The sequence below is a fragment of the Musca autumnalis genome, unplaced genomic scaffold (assembly GCF_047663935.1).
Source record: "Musca autumnalis isolate F117 unplaced genomic scaffold, ASM4766393v1 scaffold_1, whole genome shotgun sequence".
In the NCBI taxonomy this organism is placed as follows: Eukaryota; Metazoa; Arthropoda; class Insecta; order Diptera; family Muscidae; genus Musca; species Musca autumnalis.
Window position 1 is genome coordinate 113,671,510 of NW_027411644.1, and position 22,368 is coordinate 113,693,877.

The window sequence follows — 22,368 nt, forward strand, 5'->3', positions numbered from 1 at the left end:
TTATAACATGTACGAACCAAATAGAAACCCTCTGCGTTCGCTGTGCAATATGATGGAAGTTGAAAACTTGCAGCACTTTTTATGTCGTTGTCCATCATTAAAAGAATTTAGATTCATGATCTTCCAAAAGGTTTTGCTTACCGAAGAAGAGCTAATAAACATTTTAAATGGTTGTGTTGTAAATTGGAGCCAGTTGGCATATTTTATAATGATATGCTTTCAGTATAGAAATCAATTATTAGCTGAATTTAATTTATAACCTTTTACAAACTTCAAGTCTTCAAAACGCTAAAATTAACATTAAATCATTAGGCAGACGGCTACTAGCCAGTGCCCTAGTAAATAATTAATAATATCTTATTTTTATTTAATTCTTACATATATTGCTTAAAAAAAATTGTAAAACTGTTTTTTGAAAATATAAATAAAAATATACTACTACTACTAATCCGTAATCGAATCCGATCTATGACTGGAAAGACTGCTACAATGTTATGAATAATTCGGTTACTCCCTTCGACAGTTTTCGTGCGCACCATTTTGTCGAAAGTTGGTGAACTTTTTTGGGGAGGTACCGGAGGTACTAAAGCTTAAACTATGTTTGGACAAAATATTACGGATGCCAAATTTTAAAATGACTCTAACTGACACAAGATCTTCAGTTAAAATAGGAAAGAACCTCTCCGAAGAGTTTTGTACCAAAAGAGGTTTCAGGCAAGGAGACAGCCTTCCGTGTGACCTTTTCAACATCCTGCTAGAAAAGGTTATACGAGAGGCAAACGTCAAAAGAAGTGGCACAATCTACTCCAATAGCCACATGTTACTTGCTTATGCTGATGATCATCATAAGAGGATCAGTAAAAGAAGTAACCGATACCTTTATGAAGGTCGAAGGAGAATCAGCTAAAGTGGGTCTGGCGGTAAACGGCGAGAAGACCAAGTTGATGATGTCGACGCGCAATGCTTCCATTGAGATCGGACCAACTGTTGATGTTGGTTCCTATAATTTTGAGGTAGTAAAAGACTTGGCTTAAGTAAGCACTTTAAAAACAAAGCCACAACTCGTCAAACAAAAATAACGCTTTACAAAACACTGATACTACCCGTGCTGATGTATGGTTCCGAAGCCTGGGTACTTGCGCAAGCAGATAAGGCAGTGCTTGGCGTGTTTGAGAGAAAAATTCTTCGAAAGATCTACGGACCGATATGCGTTGACGGTGAATATCGACGTCGTATGAACCACGAGCTGTATCTGCTTACAACGACATTAATATAGTTAAACGTATCGAGATGCAGCCATTGCGTTGGCTAGGCCATATAAAAAGAATGAGCGATGATGAACCCGCTAAAAAGGCGTATAAATTCGAGCCACATGGCGGTGCACGCAGATTTGGCAGGCCAAAGAATAGATGGCGCAAACAAGTGGATGATGAGATGACAAGGCGCGGTGTTCCAGAAAGCGAAGCACTAAACAGAGAGAATTGGAGATCTTTTCTTCGGTCTATGGAACAAATGTTCTGTAATGGGCCAGCTAAGTAAGTAAGTAAGTAAATTTTAAAACCGATCGATTGCTTCGTTCGAAAGTTATCGTGAGCACCAACCAGCCAGGCAGACGGACGTAAGGCATGGCTAAATCGACTACAAATTGGCGTAAACAGATTTCATCCAAACATACCTGGGGTTATTTCCAAGAGGCAAATTTTTGGACGTATCAAAGTGTATATACCCGCTTTAGTCTAAAGGCTGAGGGTATAACAATGAGAAGATGTGTTTAATACTTTTGACGGTCTTCTGTATATACAAGATCCAATAGGCGGACTTTTTGGAACATAAGGCAATCAGAAGGTATTTTAGGTCTTCCAAAAAAGGAGGTCTTCTACACATGAAAGAACTCTCAGAGATCCTTCAAACAGAAGTTTGTAAACAAAGAATACCTTCAAGACGTTTTCTTAACATAGAAGACATCGTGGAGGTTTTCTAAACCTGGAAAACCTCTCGGAGGTTTTCTAAAAATTGAAGACTTCCAAAGACCTTCCAGAAGTTTTCGTAACATAGAAGAGGTCCAGAGTTTTTTTTTAACTTGAAGATCATTCAGATTTCATCTAAATATAAAACACAGTTCAGAGGTCTCCTAACTAAAAAAACTTTCAGAATTCTTCTACATACAGAAGACCTTCCAGAGGTTTTCTTTACTTAGAAGACAGTTCAGAGATCTTCTAAATAAAGGACACCTTTCAGAGGTCCTTTTAACTTAGAAGACCGTTCAGAGGTCTTCTAAATATATAAAACCTTTCAGAGGCCCTCATAACATAGAAGACCGTTCAGAGCTCTTCTAAACATAAATAAATTTCCAGGGGTCGTCTATACATAAATGACCTTCCAGAGGTGTTCCAAATATAGAAAAACTTACAGAGGTCTTCTAAACATAGAAAATCTTTCAGAGGCCCTCTTAACATAGAAGACCTTCCAGAAGTCGTCTAATCATAAAAGACCTTGCAGAGGTGTTCCAAACATAGAAGACCTTCTAAACATAGACAACCGTTCAAAGGTCTTCTAAACACAGAAGACGTTAAAGAGGTCTTGTCATCATAGAAATGTTTCCAATAGAAGATATTTTAGAAGTATTGTAAACATAGAAGACCTTGCAGAGGTTTTTTTTAACATAGAATGCCATTCAGAGGTCTTCTAACTATAGAACCCCTTTCAGTGGCCTTTTGAACATAGATGGTCCTCCAGAGGTTTCCTAAACATAGAAAACCTTCCAGGGGTCTTCTAAATATAGAAAACTTTCCAGAGATCTTCTAAACATTAATGCCGATCTTTCAAAATAGAAGACAATCCAGAGGTCTTCTAAATATAGAAATTCTACCAGAGGCTTTCTTAAAATAGAAGACCTTCGAGAAGTCTTCTATATATGAAATACCTAACAGAGGGTTCTAAATACAGCATATATTTCAGAGGTTTTGTAGATATATAGAACACCTTCTAGAGGCCTTCAAAATATAGAAGACTTTCCGGAGGTCTTCTAAACATAGAAGACCTTTTAGAGGTCTTTGGAACATAGAAGACCTTCCAGAGGTCTTTTAAACATAGAAAACATTTCAGAGGTCTAAATATAGAAGGCCTTTTAGAGGTCTTTTGAGGTCTCTTGAACATAGATGACTTTACATAGGTATTTTATTTGTATAAGACATTTGTGAGGTCTTTTATGTGTACTCGTATATGACCTCAGTGAGCGCTTCTGTGTGTAGATCTCGTAATCACGGAAGACAGTTCAGAGGCCATGTAAACACAGAAGACCTTCTAGAAGTATTCTAAACATAGAAGACTCTCCAGAGGGTTTCTTAACTTAGAAGATTGTTTAGAGGTTTTCTAGAAATAGAATACTTCCCAAAAACCTGCTAAACATAGAGGACTTCTACTAGGATGCCTTTCAAACATAAAAGGCAGTCCAAAGGTCTTCTAAACATAAAAGACCTTGCTGAGATCTTCTATACATAAAGGACCTTCTAGGGACATTTTAAACATAGAATACTTTTCAGAGGTCTTCTTAACATAGATGACATTTCGGAGGACCATCAAGAGATCTTCTAAACATGGACAACCTCACAGGGGTCTTGCAATCAATGAATATCTTCAGAGGTCTTCTAAACATAGAATATTTTCCAGATGTCTTTCAAACATAAAAGACCTTCTAGAGGTTTTCTTAACTTAGAAGACCTTTCTGTGTTCTTCTATATATAGAATACCTTCCAGTAGAAGATATTTTAGAGGTATTTGGAACATAGGAAGACCTTCCAAAACATACAAGACCTTCCAGAGGTCTTCTAAACATAGAAGACTTTACAAAGGTCTTCTAAATATAGAAAACTTTCCAGAGATCTTCTAAACATTAAAGCCGATCAGAGATCTTCTAAACATAGAAGACCCTCCAAAGATCTTCTAAATATAGAAATCCTTCCGGGGGCCTTTTACAATAGAAGGCCTTCCAGAGGTCTTCTATACATAAAATACCTAACAGAGGGTTCTAAATACAGCATTTATTTCAGAAGTTTTGTGGATATATAGAACACTTTCTAGAGGCCTTCAAAATATATTAAACTTTCCAGTGGTCAGAGGTCTTTGGAACATGGAAGACCCTCCCGAGGTCTCTAAATATAGAAGATATCCAGGAGTCTTCTAAACATAGAAGTCCTTCCAGAAGTCTTTCAAACATAGAAAACATTTCAGAGGCCTAAATATAGAAGGCCTTCCAGAGGTCTTGTCAATATAAAAGACCTTCCAGAGGTCCCTTGAACACAGAGGACTTTACATAGGTATTTTATTTGCATAAGACATTTGTGAGGTATTTTATGTGTAGATGACCTCAGTGAGCGCTTCTATGTGTAGATCTCGTAATCACGGAAGACCTTCTAAAAGTGTTCTAAACATAGAAGACTCTCCAGAGGGTTTCTTAACTTAGAAGATTGTTTAGAGGTTTTCTAGAAATAGAAAACTTCCGGAGGTCGTCTTTACATAAAGGACCTTCCAGGGACCTTTTTTAGGCATAGAATACTTTGCAAAGGTCTTCTTAACATAGATGAAATTTCGGAGGACCATCAAAAGATCTTCTACACATGGACGACCTCACAGGGGTCTTGCATTCATTGAATACCTTCAGAGGTCTTCTAAACATAGAAGACTTTGCAGAGGTCTTCTATACATAAAAGACCTTCCTTGCCTTCTAAGCATGGAATACTTTTCAGAGGTCTTCTTAACATAGAGTACCTTCCCGGGGTCTTTTGAACATAAAATAGACATAAAAGACCTATCAGAGGTTTTCTAAACATAGAAAACTGCTCAAACGCCTTCTAAGCATAGAATACCATTCTAAACAACGACAAAAATTAAGATATGTAGATTTTTTACAAACCCATTTTAACGTATTCCATACAAATGTCTTTCATTGCACATTAGAACTCTTATTGTCATACTCATGTAATTGCCAACCATTAGTGTAATAGCCCAATTGTTTGCTTTGTTTATCTGATTTACATGGAAACGCATGTTTCACTTATTCCCCGAAGTTCATGGTTAAGTCTCGCATCCTAGGGGACTATAAGCACAATGACACTGATTGCGTGTTTACGCAAAACACAAGTGAAAGCAATGTTACACTTACATGTGGTGATTGAGTAAAATGCAAACGAACCGACGTTCTGACTGACTTAGTGACTGACTGCAAATCGAAATGTCTCCCGGTTGATTGAGAGCTTCAATCACAGCACCGAGTGCTGCACAAAATCAATCAATCTAATGTCACAAACAATGAATCCTTGATTGTTTAACAAATAGGGAAGACACATAAATATAAACACGAAATTACGCATGTTTATGTATAATAGGGTGAAGTGAATACTCATGAGTAAAAAAAATAAAAATAAAAAATGAAAAAAGGAAACGATAGTCGACTAGACAGGTATTTGCAGGAAAATTGCTATATACGACGGCTTCTTAAAATTCAGCTGTATTTCAATAACTAGGTGTCACAGAACCTTCAGATTGATTGATATGGAGTTTCTAATTACCATCAGCCATCATCGACATTACGCGGTCTAGAATATCAACCCACCAAGTTCCCATTATCTACAAATCGTCCATAACCGAATATCAACCCACTATAGTGGGTTCCGCTAACAAGAAAACTAGGATATGACAAAACAAGCATTTTTACATTGAAAATTCTAAAATACCTCTCCAAAATAGCACCAAAAATATAAACAGGGCAATCATGAATATTTTCCGCGGAATTGTTCCGCACGGAAAATAAAGTTAAAAACTGAAATTTTTTTAAAATCATTATTTTGAAACGTTGAAAACTACAATAAACACTTTTTAAGGGGTGATCCCAACTTGTAATTTTCAGAAAATCGAAAATTTTTTATTGGCTTATTTTACAGTAGAAGTAGCATAGTAGTTGTGTTAAAATGTTCAAGTCGACTGGAACAATATTACCTGAGATATGATCTTTGGATGGGAAAAAATTATTGTGTTTTGTATGCAACATAGAAACTAAAAACGTGTTTTTTTCGAAAGCTAATGATCCGATCATGAACATCAAGATCTAGTCCTCCATCGATCGATTTCATTTTTAGAAAAAAATTTTGCACGTTTTATGACCAGAAAACCTCAGTTTTTAAGCCAACAATTTTAATTTTGATTTCTTTTGTCCACCATTTCAGTAAAAACACAGACTAGATCAAATTGGGAAAAAAGAACAAATTCTGCACGGAATTTGTATTCATGATTGCCCTAAAAATGGTTGTTCCGCTTGTCCTCGCTAGGAACTAGAAATTTATATCACATTTTTAATATTAAAATATCAAAATTTTAAATTCACGAGACCCTAATAAACATTTTATGTGGTGTTTCAAATTGAATTGCACACACATATACGCGCTCACATATAAACTCCTTTCAATTAACATTTTCAATTGAAGCCACCAGCTCCATTGACGTTTGTTGTTGTTGTATTGGCAATCGAATGGGCAATCAATAAATGTGCAAAGCAATTATATCTTTACACACTGTTATTGTTGTTGTTATTGTTTGATTTAATAAAATTTATTTACCCACTGTTGACATCTCCATTGACAGTTTTTACTAATTGAAATCATTCCTTCCCATGTGCAGTTATTGCAATGAAAATAAAAGTGTTGAATTTAAATCTAGAAATTTAATGTTGTACAGTGTTTTATTACAGTGTTTTATTTAACTTGCTTCGGTGTCTGTTTAGTTCAAATATAGTAACTCATTTTCCATACAGTTGCAGTTGGTCAATCGAACTAAAACTTTGCACACTTTTCAGATTTGAATGACAAAACATGAATTTGAAACCTAAACCAATATGGGTCCATTTTTTCTTATAGCCACCATTTAGCGATACCACCCGATTTCAGGTATTTTGAGGATTTTATCTTAAAAAAATGGAATTTACTTGTGAACATTTTCGTCCGATAATTTTTCATAACTTCCGACGTGAATAATCACGGCAAGAGTGCATCTATTAAATTAAATCTTTGTATGTCGAATTGAATCGTGGCCGACACTCGGCAAAAAATGAAGTTCGTGAGGGTCATCCAAAAACGACCGCTGTGCCAGAAAAAAATTAAGCCGTGCGAGAACGGAAAATGCAAGAACGCAGTGCTATATACCGTGAGATAGAGGCATCCTTGGAAATTTATTCCACCAACTAAAATTTGATATTGCATGAACACTTGGCGGAAAAATAGGGTTTTTCTCGTTGGATCCCCTGTCGATCGGTGCAAGAAATTTTGAAAAAAATACGATCGCGGCACTTCAAAAGATATTTATAAGATAGAACCAGGTGACGAATCATGGAAATATGCGTATGAATCCGAAAAAGCAGCAATCGCCAGAAGATGCTATAAAAACGTTCAAAACCCATGTTTTGGAGGTGTCTCAATCAAGCCACTGCAAACAACCCAACACATGGTCGTATGTCAAACTGTCCTGAGTACTCATAGGCTAAAAACTGTCAAACTTTCCAAAAAATGTTAATTGACGCCTGGCGATATTGCGTGCTGCCTAGGCCAGAAGGTTTTTAGTGACCCATGTAAAAGGTTTTTGGATCAAAAGGAAAAAATTAGGGGGTAGGCGTTTAAAATAAAATAATTTGTTGTTTTTTGGGCCTCCCTTATATAATCATTGATGCGATAAAAATGTGCCGAATCGAATTCGTTTCAAACAATTTGGATTCGAATTAGCCCTTTTCGTACGTCTTTCTGCCTGGCAGGTGCGCACGATAACACTCTCAAACGGATCAACCGATTTGGTCCAATCTTTATACCTCATTATATTTTGTCAAAATCTAGATTTAGTTCGAAGATAGGTCCATATTGGCCAACACCTTCATGTACCTCCCCCCAAAACGTTCAAAATTTCTCCATACATTAATCAATATCGTTCCACTACTTCGAGTACCACCCACACAAAACATCAAAAATTTAGCATCATGTTGTCCCCACAGCCACTAATACGATCATACAATATTTTCGGAGGCAAATTCCTACGTTCTTAGTAATGAAAGCTATTGGCGTGTACTTTCAGAATATGTAACCATTAATGCAAACAGAATTTCGGTATACGAGATCTTTCCATAGGGAGATCTATCCAAGGGCTTGTCGCTCTGAATAACAAGTTATTCTATGGCCACTAGAAGTTGAAAAATAAGCCAAAAAACAAATGTTCTATTTTTAGAACAGTTGATGTGGAATTTGTTTTCAATTTCAAAACCCTTCATATTTATACCCTCAGCCTTTAGGCTAAAGAGGGTATTTACACTTTGATACGACCAAAAATTTGCCTCATCGAAATAATGGTTTTAGACCCCAAGTATGTTTGTACGATATCCGTTTCAGACAATTTTGAGTAGATCTAGCAATGTCCGTCCGTCTGTCTGGCCGGCTGGTGCGCACGATAACTCTCGAATGGATCAATCGATTCGGTTCAAATTTTGGGTACCGAAATATTTTGTCCAGATTTGATTACCATCCCACACAAAATTTCGGAAAAATTCGGTTTAGGACCTGGTCTCGAATCGCTTTGATTTTTGTTTACGCAAGTTGTATTCCCTGTCCTCTATACGACGCTGTAAGTATCATTGGGGGCAAGTCCATACTTCCTGAGAAAATAGCCTGAAAGTTACAAAAAACCCTATGACACCGTGTGTAGTGGTTGGAGCGCAAGATAACTTTCGAACGGATCTGCCGATTCGGTCCAAAATTTGGCTTTCGTAATATTTTGTCTAAACTTAGTTCAAGTTCAAAGATGGATTATATCGGTCCACTCCTTCCGGTACCTCCCCCACAAAAGTTCGAAAATGTTGGGAAAATTTGTGCGTACGATAATTCTTGAAGGAAGTAACCGATTTGGTCCATACTTTGCACGTTATGAAATTTCTACCAGACATAGATGAGGTTCCAATATGGACTCAATCGGTAAACTCCTTCGAGTACCTCCCACACAAAATTTAGGAAAAGTTCAGTTTAGGACCTGCTCTCGAATCGCTTTGGTTTTTGTTGTAACATCTTGTATTCACTGTCCCCTATACGAAGGTACACGTTCCCTCAGGGGCAAGTCCATACTTCCTGAGAAAATAGCCTGAAAGTTGAAAAACAAACCATATGACACCATGTTTATGGCTGGAAGCGCAAGATAATTCTTGAACGGATATGCTGATTCCGGCCAAAATATGGCCTTCGTAATATTGTTTCCAAACTTAGTTTAAGTCCGTAGATAAGCCATATCGGTCCACTACTTCAGGTACCTACCCCACAAATGTTCAAAAATGTTCGGAAAAATTGTGCACACTCTTGATGGGAGTGACCGATGTGGTCCATACTTTACACATTCTCATAATATCTACCAGATACAGATCAGGTTCGAATATGGACTATATTTGTCCACTCTATCCGGTACCTCCCACACAAAATTTTGACCTACTATTGAATCACTTTGATTTTTTGTTGAAGCAACTTATATCCGCTGCCTCAATTACGATGGTAAAAGTTGTTTCGGGGGCAAGTCCATACCTCTTGAGAAAACAGCCCGAAGGGTGTAAAAACCCCCTATGGCACCCCCATGGTCTATGTCGGTCCATTCCTTTAAGTACATTTTCCGCAAAATTTTTGAACTTTAATCCTAATCAACATTTTTCTCGGTTCATACGACCACAATTTTGAAACCCCCTAAATACATAAGTTTTTTTTTTTGTGAAACAAGTGTTTCAATTTGCACAGGCTGAGGGTATATCTCTGTCGGCAAAGCCGACTGATACTTTTGTACTTGTTTTATTTTATTTTGCTCTCCGCTGAATTTGATCATGCGAACTTCTGATTTGTAGCCGAACACTCTACACACTGTGCTACGCGTACGAACATGAAGGGTTGTTTAAACGCTTACATGTGCACCACCAACTGTTTCTTATATTGTTAACAAAAAACTCGCGTGCCGACGGTGAGCGTTGAACATACAACCGTCGCATTTGTAGTGGGACACACACACTCTGTGCGACCGTATTCATTACTTAACAAGGATTAAAGTAAGTAGTTTTGCCTTGTCACATTACTTTGTAATGGGTTACATAATGAACTGGGCTGTAACGTTAGTGTCAAATTCCATATGATATTTTATACTTTTATTTATATTTTCGATATATAGTTGGGATATATATTTTTTGAGGAAAAACTAAATCATTCAGAAAGAAACTATTTCTTCTTCATACCAATGATATACAACCACCTCCAATCCGAACGACGTGTCGCACGCTATAACACCGCTTATAAAGACGGATTTAAGTTATTTTGAGGATTTTACTTACATTGTCCTCCAAAATTGGCTCCAATTTGGCCAAAAAAGTTCTGCACCAAAAATGGTGGCGATAGGTCCACATTTTGGTATAGCCCCATATAACGGTATCTCCCGATTTAAATTATTTTGGGGATTTTAGCCAAAAATCGTCAACAACAGGTCAATGTTTTGCTATAGCCCCATATAACGGTACCTCCTGACTTTCGGTATTTTAAGGATTTTAAATACAATTTTTAACCAAACTAGCTGTAATTTGACATTTGTAGTTCTCGGAGGTCCCGAAACTCCTCCACAAAAATCGTCCACATGGGTCCATATTTTGGTATATCCTCCACATAACGGTACCAACAGATTTGAAAAATTGTTAGATATATTTTTTCACCTAAGTTAGGTCGAAAACTTTTGCATCTAACAGGAAACTAATTATTCCATTTTAGTTCAGAATATTTTATGGAGAACTTAATGTGTCTACTTGTTTTAATATTTATTCCACCTCACGGTTCGATTTAATCTTAAACATATTAAAATCTTCTATTATATTTATTTCCACCATCCATCAGCAGTAATAGGCAAAAACATTGAGAGGGGCGGTAAACCCCTTCTAAATGGTTACACCCTCTTACATATAAAAGGCATAGATGTCACAAATGAAAATAATGATAAGGTGTTGCGAGGATTTTGTAAATATTTGTGGAGTCATCGATGCATTACACACAAACATATGTACATATATCCATATAACTGCCGCCTTACTCAGCGATAGCTTTTGATACGCTTATTTGATTTTGTGGCATGTGATACTACGACTTATTTAGAACAATAGCTGCTGCTGATGTCTACCAGTAATTATCAATTGATTTGTTGATATCTTGAACGCATATCATTTAAATAGGACCGACAGACAATAGAAGGGGAGAGAAGCAGGTTGGCAACACATTGTAAATTCACTTAAAATTAATGAAGTATTTAAGAAACAATCCCTTCAATTTAATTTACAATTGTCAGAAAGGTTGGATTGGTCTTCTGCATGTTAAATTTCCGGCAGATTTTAATTGGAACGCAATGAAGCTTTATTCAATTGGCGATTGACAGTCAATTTACAACAGGCAACAACAATGGACCTTTACAAGGCTTGATTATTTTATATTGTAAATTAAACGGAATTCATTGTTATTATACTTACTATATCTGATGTAAGAACATTCCTGAAAATAAAAGTAGATTTTTATAATTAAAATTTATTTATTCATGTAGATGCAATCAACACATCAAAATCAATTTTAAAAATTTTTATACTAATAACAACATTTTACCCATGACATATAAAAAAGAATTTACTTCCCTCCACATGTTTTTTTTCAAAAACTTTTTACCAATAATTGGATGAATTGATAATTCCATGCACAATTTTCAATTTAACTTTAGTTTTAATCTTTTGCCCATAAGCCGTTGTTACTTATAGAAATTTCCATGCGTACACTTTGCTGACTCTCTTTGTTCCGTATATTTGCCTTTTGTGAAGGGCTCACACACTCACATAAGTTGATATTTCTTGTAACTGCATTTTTATATTCTGTCTACCAGCTTTTAATTCCATGCTTCATTCTGAATTCAGTTGTAACTTCGTACCAACCATCCATCGTTTGCTACTTGCCCTAAAAGTACATAAAGAAGAAGTCATTGCAAGTGCACACCAGGTAAACGCACCACTTATGCTTTCGAGTATGATTAAGTGCGGATTACTTGACATTTGACACTTGAGGCATACTTTTCACATTTAACCGCAGCGCACACAACAATGTTGTTAAAGTTATTATGAACAATAGGTAGGGGAATTCACTGGAAATTAAAGAAAAATTTTAAATCACTTTAAAGATGGTGTTTGACTACGTGTTATCAGGTTATTGTAAAGAGGCAAGTCGATTTTAAAATCTCCAAGAAATAGGCAGACTTCTTCTATAGACGAGCACAAAAGAAACAAATGGTAAGAACAACTGAAAAACTGCAGCTTAATTATGGGTAATGGAAAACTGTGTAAATCTAAATCGCTTCCCTCTTAATAACAACGACCGAACATCGCATATACATATTTTGCGACGATGTCCTGACAGATCTGCCAAAGCCAAGAGAAGAGTTTCTCGTGGGATTAGAGCACTTTCAGCCAAAGTTCTCCAATGCTGAAGTTGCAAATGTGATTTGCAAATCTGTTGGGCGAGACTCGATCTCCATGGTCACGTTGAAGCAACTAGGTGAACCCGGAGAAGAGTATTTAAAAAAGATTCCCGAAGAAATCCGTTAAATATGCCAGTAAGGGAGAATCCCACAGGCTGATTGCTTTTCTCTAGCCAATAGCATATATTTCTCGGGGCCTTACTCCGGCTGAGCCTTAGTTGAAGTTGGACATGTAAGCAGAGAACTTATAGAGGACAAACTGTGTGATAGCACGGTTCTCGTGGCACTAGATTTTTCGATATGGACAGTCGTCACACCATCCTGCTTGAGGACATTAATGCCACCAGCCTCAAGTCTAGTTCGAAACGTTGAATCCTAAACTACATACGCTGTCGTCAGTCATATGTGGAGTTCGGGAAAGCGAAGTCAAGCCCCGTAGAGTGAAACAGGAAGTTCTCCAAGGTGGGGTGATATCTCGTCTTTTGACTTTCCCAACCATCGGACGGTATAGACCCTTTCTAAAAGAAATGCCACACTTTTAACACGCAGGCTACACTTTGCCACATTTTTTAACACATGGCAGCGGATTGATAGATTCCTTAAATGTATAGGGCGATGGAGTAAGAATTCCTACCAGAAATTACCCCAAGATTTTAGGAGTCACATTCGACAGCCTATTCACATCATCCGAGCATGCCCCAGCTAATGTCAATTCGCTAGTCAACAGCGTTTGTGGTGCAGATCATTAAATCATGCCAAAGCATCGCCAACAAACTGAGGAGCAAAAACAAGATTCTCAAGTCGCAAGCCGGTAGCGTTTGGGGTGTTCAAACGGGCCACTCGATACGCTACACCTATTCAACGCATCTGACATTCAGCCCAATTTGAATTGTAGCGGTTGCATCGTCTAGATCTTTATTTGACTAAAACCAGTAGTGTTTGCTTTGACAGCTGGCGTTCTTCTCATGCGATGAATGAGAGGTAGTCTTCGAGTACGTCATTAACGTTGTATCTTTGTACTGCCTGCGCAACAGCATCAGTTTCAATGATATCCAAGCCTGTATGATAGGCTCGTTTATATTGAGGTTCTTGTTTATTCCTTCGGATCTCTCTCTTTCTAAATCATGGAGATCTCTCCTGATTGTGGCAGGGATGCTCACAGCGATGACATCGAAGCACGTACTGCATCGACAGACAAAATCTTGTTGTGGTGGTGCACCCGGGGGACGGGTTCGTGTCCTCTTCTACTCAATCACCCCACCTTGGTGAACTCCCTGTTTCACTCTACGGGTTTTGGACTTCTTGTTTCTGAGTTCCATAAACGACTGGCGTCCGCACACATATTCGATTATCCAACGTTTCGAACACGGCTGGAGGGTGGAGAGAGTATATCCTCGTACAGCTTGGCATGGTTGACGGTATTGAGGGACTTTTTCGTAGGTCAAGAGCCACCATTATTTTTCGATTACACGGTCTATTCTGGTTCTGTCCTCGACTTAAATGTGTGAATATGGCGGGGTAGAGTTGTGCCAAAGGAACTATATGGAACTATATGGAACTATCTAGTTCACTACGCAGTTCCAATGGCCCATATCATTCGTATGAACAAACTGCGTATACGTAATATAAACGTACGATTTTATGATGTTACTCAACTTTTTGATTTTGCATTTTCCGTACTCCATGCTGATGTTTGGAAACCGGGAACCTGCTTCCCATCATGGGAAGGAGTAGTATTGCCTCGGCAAATCGGCATGTACGATTCGTTACTGCTGGCATCTTGACTGACTTCAGTAGCAGGAACACTCTGTCAACTTTCCAAGCTTCGGGTACAATATGGGTGGCTACCGATAAATTAATGACACTTATCACTAAACTCGGGTTCCTATTGTTTGCTTAAGCATTACCGTTGGGTTTCGGTTTGAACGATTTCGCGTTTCGGATGACATCTGCAACGTCGCTCATCGTTGTTGTGGTGATACCTCCTGGGCCGATAGGGTTCTTATACGACGTAACAAACTTCTCTTCTTCCTATCTCAAAATTGCCGATTAAATTAACATGAGAATTTCTTCGGATCTATCACCATCACGCCGTTGATCCGTTCTATGATCCTTTATCACGGAATTACTTAATCCTGTACCAATGTTGCATTGCTTCAGGTGGTCAAGCCACTTTTTCCAGTTATGCTTGCCTACTAGCCTATTGATTTCAAGAGTACGTTACCTAACTCTTGTATCTTCAGGTTTAGTACGACGAAGCTCTCACGGTTCTCATGAACCAATTTTAAATGAAAGAAGCTTACACCTGGGAAGTTTTTGCAGATTCTGAAACTACAATGTTCATAGAGATAGAAAAATCCAAAAAACAAAAAATCGCCGCAGCGCTTTTTTAGATAAATCGCGGTCAAAGTTCACATTTTTAGGGGTTTGTAGGTTTTTACGATTTTGCTGGGAAAATGTGACCTGAACTTCTATATTTCAAAAATGGTAAGACCTAGGAACAAATCGTAAAGGTCAGTCCTCTAGAAAATTTCCACAGCTACAACATTTTCCTTAGCCCCATTTCGATAGGACTTTCCAAGCAAAATCGTGAAAACCAAAAATAAACCTAAAAATGTGTAACTCTCGAATTTTGGAGCGAATCAGATTAGGACCTGCTCTCGAATCGCTTTGGTTTTTGTTGCAAAAACTTGTATTCACTGTCGCCCATACGACGGCACAAGTGTCATCAGGGACAAGTCCATAATCCTGAGAAAATAGCCTGAATGGTGCAAAAAAAACCCCTATGATACAGTGTGTAGTTGCTGCAGCGCAAGATAAATCTAGAACGGATCTGCCGATTCGGTCCAAAATTAGGCCTTCGTAATATTTTGTCCAAACATAGTTTAATTTCGAAGATAAGCCATATCGGTCCACTCCTTCAAGTACCTCCCCCACAAATGTTCAAAAATGTTCGGAAAAATTGTGCGCACAATAACTCTTGAAGGGAGTGACCGATTTGGTCCATACTTTACACATCCAAATATATCTACCAGATATAGATCAGGTTCGAATATGGACTTTATTTGTCCACTCCTTCGGGTACTTAACACACAAAATTTCGGATAAGTTTACTTTAAGGCCTGCTTCCGAATGGCGTTGATTTTGATCAACCGATTTGGTCAAAAATTGGGCCTTCGTCACTTACTTACTTACTTACTTAGCTGGCCTTTTACAGAACATTTGTTCCATAAGCCGAACTAAGAAAAAATCTCCAATCCTCTCTGTTTGCTGCTGTATTTTCCCAATCTGGGATATGTAGCTTTGTGATATCTCGTTTCACTTGTTCGCTCCAACGAAGCTTTGGCCTTCCAGATCTGCGAGAACCTCCATGCGGCCCGTATTTATACGCCTTTTTAGCGGGTTCATCATCACTCATTCTTATAACATGGCCTAGCCATCGCAATCGTTGTATCTCGATTCGTTCAACTATATTGATGTCATTGTATAGTTGATACAGCTCGATGTTCATACGACGCCGATATTCGCCGTCAACACAGATTGGCCCGTAGATCTTTCGAAGAATTTTTCTCTCAAACACACAAAGCACTGCCTTATCTGCTTGAGCAAGTACCCATGCTTCGGAACCATACATTAGCACGGGTAGTATCAGTGTTTTGTACAGTGTTATTTTTGTTTGACGAGAGGTGGCTTTATTCCTAAACTGCTTACTCAGCCCAAAGTAGCATCTGTTAGCCAACACTATTCTTCTTCGTATTTCACAACTGATGTTATTTGTTGTGTTTATGGCGGTGCCGAGGTAGACGAAGTCCTTTACTACCTCAAAATTATAGGTACCAACATTCACAGATGGTGCGGTGTTTATGGACATATTACGCGTCGATACCATCAACTTGGTTTTTACGCCGTTTACTGCCAGACCAACTTTAGCAGATTCTCTTTCGACTTTTGCAAAGGTGTCAGTTACTTCCTTTACCGATCGACCCATGATGTCAATGTCGTCGGCATAAGCCAGTAACATGTGGCTGTTCGTGTATATCGTTCCATTTCTTTTGACCTTCGCGTCTCGTATGACCTTTTCCAGCAGGATGTTGAATAGATCACACGACAGGCCGTCTCCTTGTCTGAAACCTCTTTTGGTAGTAAACTCTTCGGAGAGGTTCTTTCCAATTTTAACTGAGGATCTCGTCTCTGTTAATGTCATTCTACAAAGTCGAATGAGCTTTGCAGGAATACCAAAATCAGACATGGCTTGGAACACCTTTGAACGTATAGGGCTGTCGAATGCTGCTTTATAATCGACGAAAAGATGGAAGGTGTCGATCTGCATTTCTTGGGTCTTTTCCAGGATTTGTCTCAAGATAAATATCTGGTCAATGGTGGATTTGCCAGGTCTAAAGCCGCACTGATAGGGTCCAATAATTTCATTGACCATAGGCTTTAGTCTCTCACACAATATGCCAGATACTATCTTATATGCAATAGGGAGCAGACTTATGCCCCTATAATTGGAGCACACAGTCTTATCACCCTTCTTGTGGACTGGACATAGGATGCTCATGTTCCAATCGTCGGGTACGCGTTCTTCCTGCCAGATGGTGCTAACTAGCTGATGCATACACCTTATCAGCGTGTCGCCTCCGGTTTTGAACAGCTCGGCTGGTAGGCCATCTGCTCCTGCCGCCTTATTATTCTTCAGCCGGTTTATTGCTGTCCTTACCTCATCTTGGCTGGGCGGTATACATTCAATACCATCATCTGGGATTGGATCTGTGGTATCTTCGCCGTCTTCACTGCTATCGGGATACCAACAGTTTGGAAAAATGTTCTTTCCATATCCTAAGCACACTATCTGTATCAGTTACCAAATTACCTTGTTGATCTCTACAGGAGGATATTCCTGTACCAAAGCCATCAGTTTGATGCTTTACTCTTTGGTAGAATTTTCGGACTTCGTTCTGTCTCCTGTACATCTCCATTTGTTCACACTCCCTCTTTTCCATTTCTCTCTTTTTCCTGCGGAAAAGACGTTTCTCCTCTCTCCTTTTCTCCCGATACCTCTCTCGTGCGCTACGCGTTGCTACTGATTGTAAAGTAGCCCTATATGCCGCATTTTTTTCTTCGGTAGCAGCACGGCACTCCTGGTCATACCACGGATTCTTTGGTGGAGGTCTCTGGTATCCAAGTACTGATTTTGCGGCTGTTTGCATGGAGTGGGCAATATTTTGCCATTGTGCTGATATGTTATCGGGACGAGAAGCGCTATCATTAAGCAATTGGGTCAGCTGAGTGGAATATGCTGTGGCTATCTGTTGTGTTTGCAGCTTGGCGATGTCCAACTTTCGTGTTGTGTCTGTCCGTGCTTTATTTGCAACGTTTAGACGGGTACGTACCTTTGCTGCAACGAGGTAATGGTCCGAATCTATGTTTGCTCCTCGGAACGATCGTACATCCAACACGCTCGATGAATGTCTTCCATCTATCACAACGTGATCAATTTGATTTATTGTTCTTTGGTCTGGAGACAGCCAAGTGCCCTTATGAATATCGAGATGCTTAAATCTGGTACTGCTAACTACCATGTTTTTTGCCGCTGCGAAGTCTATCAGCCTCATTCCATTGTCTGATGTTTCACTATGTAGGCTGAATTTCCCAACTGTTTGTCCAAAGATATTCTCCTTTCCAATTTTGGCATTAAAATCGCCTAGAACAATTTTAATGTCATGGGCAGGACAACGGTCATATGTTTCTTCTAAGCTCTCGTAGAATATATCTTTGGTCTGTTCGTCTTTGTCTTCGGTTGGGGCATGAGCGCAGATAAAGCTGATGTTGAAGAATTTTGCTTTAAATCGAATTGTAGCAAGTCTTTCATTCACTGGGGTGAAGCTGGAGACCAGATGTTTTAACCTCCGACCAACTACAAAACCGCAACCAAACTCATGCTTTGTGTCATGGCAGCTATAATACAGTGCGTCACCTTTAGGTGTTGTTTTGACATCTTTCCCAGTCCATCGTATTTCCTGTATGGCAGTAATATCGGCTTTGTACTTTCCAAGTACGTCTGCCAATGCGAAGACTGCACCTTCTCTATAAAGAGTGCGAACATTCCAGGTGCAGATTCGCAGATCATGGTCCTTAAAACGTTTGCGGGGTTCGTCAACTTTAGAGGGGTTTGTTTTTCTTTTCTTTCGTTTTTTCATAGTAGGCTGTTTTTTCTAGGGGAGGGTTACTAACCCGACGCCCAAACCCAAGTTTTTAACGTTCTTATGGGTGAACGCGCGGCACATGTTAGCTCACTACCTTTAACGGGTGTTAAAGGCAGTTCCCCAGGTGACACCACGGGGAGGTCAGTGTCCACTTGAGATGAAAGAGGGACCAAGATAAATCCTGGGCTTTGCCATGTTAAAACCGGTCAGGACCGTTCCTTGGTATCTTCCAACCCCTTCGTCACACTTTGTCCAATCTTCAGTTTCAGTTCGAAGATGGGCAATACCGGTCCACAGCTTCCGGTACTTCCCCCAATATTTAAAAAATGTCAGTAAAATGGTATGCCCTATGTCTCTTGAACTGGTCAACCAATTTAGTCCAAACTGTGGATCTCCTAATATTTTGTCCAAATTTAGTTAAACTTCTAAAATGGCCCATATCGGTCCTCTCCATAGGATACCTCCTCCACAAAAGTTCAACATTTGTGTACAAGTGCAGTTTAGGGTCTGTTCGAAAATCCTTTGGAAATGCATACCGATGCTGTTCGATATGGTTCTGTTTACAGCGATATTATGTTTTCCTAGGACAAGTCCATGCTACCTGGCATACTGGTCCAAAAGTTATGCGATGACCCAGGACTAATGGGCGCGATATTTTCGAAAAGATATGACTTCCAAAATAAGATGCACTTCGATAATGGACTATGTTGGTCCATTTCTTTAAGTACCTCCTCCGCAACACTTTTAAACTTTAATCCTAATCCACATTTTTGTCGGCAAGTTAAAATGCCCAAAAAGTGTTTCAATTCATATGGGCTGAGGGTATATATCTGTCGGCCGACTAATACTTTTTTACTTGTTTTTTTTTTTTCTCATCTATGAACATTGTAATTTCAGAATCTACAAAAACTTCACAGGTGTAAGCTCCTTTCATTTAAAGTTGGTTCAAGAGCACCGTGCTCTTCGTGCTCATTTGCTAGTGCCGTCGCCTCTCCTAGTCTAATTTCGAGTATTCAACCAACAGGTATTTAGCGAGCGGTTGCACCTGTGGTGATATCCCGAATTGTCTAAGCTTTTCAAGGATCTGATAGAATGGGCAGCACTCAGAAGCGATAATTGATAAATTTTACGAACCTTTGTCAATCACCTTTTGAATGGTTTAGAAAATTACGACGATCAGAGTTTATGAAATCGGGTGGTCAGTTAATGAAGACGATGAGCGGAAGGTGTTCTGAGCCAAGCGAAATGACGGATTGCTATGACAGGTCATTTTAACCACTACTGGTATTCTGTAACTCATTTTGCGAGTTACCGACAAAAATCGTTAAATTAAAATGATTATAATTTCGGTAATTAACGAAAATTTTCGGTAAGTTAATAACCAAAATAAAGCTGTCGCTAAGTTCTGCCGATAACAACAGTGTTTTCAACTTTTATTGATACTTTTCATTCATAATTTTGCGTTTTAATTTTACCGACATTTGTCGGTAACTCAAAAATGTGTTACAGAATTCCACTACAGGTACCATAATGGTGATGCCTGGCGGGTGGTCTGTTAACGAAGTCGGGTGGTCTGTTAACTGCGACGATGTTAGGAAGGTGGTCTGAGCCAAGGGGAATGACGGCTTACCACGACACATGATTTATCACACCAGGTACTACAATGGCGATGTCTGACTCACTGTGCCAATCTCATTTTATCCCCTTCGTGCACCTTGTAAAATCTGGAGATATTAATTTGCTCGGTCAGAGCTATACCCCTCTGGTCATCCGCAAAATCAATGATTTCTTTGCAGATTGACTCGAATGAAACTTCGACCAGGGACGTCACCTCAACAATTATGTGTTTGTGTACGTATGTTCCCAGCAAACCAAATGTCAGATGTCCGACACTTCTGAACAATTTCGGAAACAAAGTCGTTCAGATTTCGTTCCGATTTCTAAACGATTTTTCGGATAGTAAATAGTTCAGATTTTGTACCGATTTCGTTCCGATTTCGGAACGAATGTCGGAAAGAAATTTCCTATCCGAATTTCCCAAGGATTTTCTTCAGATTTCGTTACGAAATCGGACCGAAATCGATCCGATGTCGCTAAAACATTTCGTTCCGAAATTATGTCAACCACTTCATACAACTTTCGTTAAGATATCGTTACGATTTCGAATCCGATATCGGACGCATCGTCCGAATTTTGTTCCGATTTCGTTACGACGTCGGTACGATTGGTTTGCTGGGTTCAAACTATCTATTTTCTTTTGGAAGCACTAGTTTTGTATTGAACTCCCCTAATACACATTAGCAAATTTACCATTACCATTGGAGTGTCATATGGTCGTCTTTGGATGTCATTAGGTCTTCGTAAGAAGTTGTAAACATGACAAAGTTACTAAGACTTAAATGGTTTTGTGTGCACCACTATAAGCAATCAAAAGAATTACAGCATAAAAATTAAGCAGTAACCTCATCCAATTCACATTGGAGAACCAAATAGGAAAGCGAGAACAAATAAATTCCAATGGTCAATTTCTGTTTTCCCCAAAGCCCTCTTTCATTTATATTTTCTTTTTGCTTGTTTTGCTTTTGGTCAATCCGCATGAGATCTCTTCAACAATTTATATACTCAGTTCGCCAGCCAGTCATCCAGTCAATAAGTCAGTCATGCATTTTATTACCGGGGACACAAACGACAACAACAACAACATCGAACAACAAAAGGGATCAACAATTGCTGCTTAGCTGGATTTCATTGGATTCATTCATGTACAGGGAACCAATGTAATTGATTAAAATCAATCAAATTGATATCTGAGGAAATAAATTACAATAAACGAAATACCACCCATTTGCAAAGGGGATTTATGGTCTTAATGGGGGTGTGGGGGAAACTTACAAAGGCGATTACAACATTTTTATAGCCATTCAATGTGATATCAGATCACAAAAATGACAATAAGATTTTGCATTCAACATTTCAACATTTGTCGTGCGGGGGATTATTTATTGCCGGCGAGAGCGAGGTTTAATGGCATTGCATACTACCATCCCCTTCCCATCATTATTGCCTTAACTGGCGTTTATCGCTGTCAATTTATTACAACATTTAAATTAAATGTTTCAAATGTCTTCATATTTATATGGCATTTACATACATTTATGGCGATATCTCGATCATGACGATTTAACTTGTAAATTGTATAAAATATTTAAATGCGAACATTTATTCGCTTGTTCAGATCGAACATTTCTGCATATATTAATAACTAAAATATTTTTTATGTGCATTTAATTAATTGTTTATTACAAACAATTAATTGTAATAATAGAAACGTGTTTACACATGAATCAAATAAATCGCATTTTGAATTGTTTGAACAAGTTGATGGAGAATGCGGAACAGAACAGTGAGATTATATTAAAGGAAACAAGTAAAAAAAATATCAGTCGGCTTTGCCGACAGAGATACATATATCCTCCGCCTTTAATCTATAGGCAGATGGAAAACCGACTACACAACAAAAATCGTTTTCACCAAAAATGTATTTAAGTGGTTTTCAGAAATTTGTACCCTATTTGAACATGCAAACTTGCCGTCAAAAATATGGATCTGGATTAAAGCT

At 38.6% G+C, this 22,368-nt stretch overlaps 1 protein-coding gene across 4 annotated transcripts in view; it reads right to left on the bottom strand.

The window, feature by feature from the left end:
- The window catches only part of Sulf1 (Extracellular sulfatase Sulf1), a 426,412-nt gene that overhangs the window by 288,674 nt on the left and 115,370 nt on the right, over positions 1-22,368 (bottom strand). For 3 of the 4 annotated variants that reach the window (XM_073988620.1, XM_073988566.1, XM_073988573.1), the window contains exon 2: positions 11,555-11,576. The exons of the other annotated variant lie outside the window; for it this stretch is intronic. The gene's annotated coding sequence lies outside the window, so the exon portion shown is untranslated. The remainder of the gene's footprint in view (positions 1-11,554; positions 11,577-22,368) is intronic. 4 annotated transcript variants of the gene reach the window in all.